Genomic DNA, 1,074 nt, shown 5'->3' on the forward strand with positions numbered 1-1,074 from the left:
GAGAGGAGAGGGGAAGGGAGGGGAGGAGAGGAGAGGAGGGGGGCAGAGGACAGGAGGGGAGAGGAGGGAAATTTGCTGAGAGCACAAGTATTGGAATGAAACAAAACCTTCATCCCTGGTGGCAGGCTGAAATCTGGTTTATTAACCAACATTACAAGGGATATTACACCCTTCAGAAACGCTATGGGGCAAATTTGGACAGAGCTAGGTCAAAGTTATGAAGGTCATGCACAGGGAGATTTAGAAAGCTAGTGCAGGAGTCAAAACAAGTTATACAAACCTGTTTTTCTACAGCATCAATAGTGTTCCTCATCAAGGTGCATCTCATTACATCTTAATTTAGAGTCCAAAGGAACTCCTTTCTTCTTAAATACCATAAATAATTTGAAGATCTATAAGGGCTGCATAAAGACAAATTTAAGTTAGAATCAAAGGTTGTTATTGGAACATAACTGATTATATAATCTTTTGGACTGCCCCTTGCAGTATATTTTTCTGAAATGTTGTCTATTTGACATTGTTTGTCCAGCTATCTACATAATGACCTGTGAATGTTGTTGTTTAAATCCATAGTGTTAGAGCAATTGCTTATCAATTTTGTAGTGTGAATACTTTTATAGCATTGGGATGTTTTATACAGATTTGCTGATTTATGGTTTCCTCCAGATGGTGTCTAGAAAGCACTGGTTTGAATACTTACATTAAGTAGTATAAATTATATCACACATGCATTCTTTTTTTTTTTTTTAAATATGGAACGCTTCACGAATTTGCGTGTCATCCTTGCACAGGGGCCATGCTAATCTTCTCTGTATCATTCCAATTTTAGTATTTGTGCTGCCAAAGCGAGCACCACACATGCATTCTTAAATCATTTAACAAACCATATTTCAGTAAAATTAATAAAAATGCAGAAGCATTTTAAGTACTCATCAACAGATAAGTGGATAAACAAAATGTGGTATATATTCATATATGCACTACTCAGCCATAAAGAAAAATGAAGTCCTGCTAAGCAGACACTGAGTTTATGTTAATGGTGGAATAATTTGAGAAAGAATTGAGAATGGTTGC

General features: G+C 36.4%; 1 non-coding gene across 1 annotated transcript; it reads right to left on the reverse strand.

Moving 5' to 3' along the window:
* Positions 1-746: 746 nt before the first annotated feature.
* On the reverse strand, positions 747-853 carry LOC115873581. Its single transcript, XR_004048480.1, has one exon. It is a non-coding gene; the product is annotated as a U6 spliceosomal RNA (small nuclear RNA).
* Between the last annotated feature and the right edge of the window lie 221 nt (positions 854-1,074).

This window comes from Echinops telfairi, unplaced genomic scaffold (genome assembly GCF_000313985.2).
Source record: "Echinops telfairi isolate 266 unplaced genomic scaffold, ASM31398v2 ScPeMD7_7469;HRSCAF=8507_0, whole genome shotgun sequence".
Classification (NCBI taxonomy): Eukaryota; Metazoa; Chordata; class Mammalia; order Afrosoricida; family Tenrecidae; genus Echinops; species Echinops telfairi.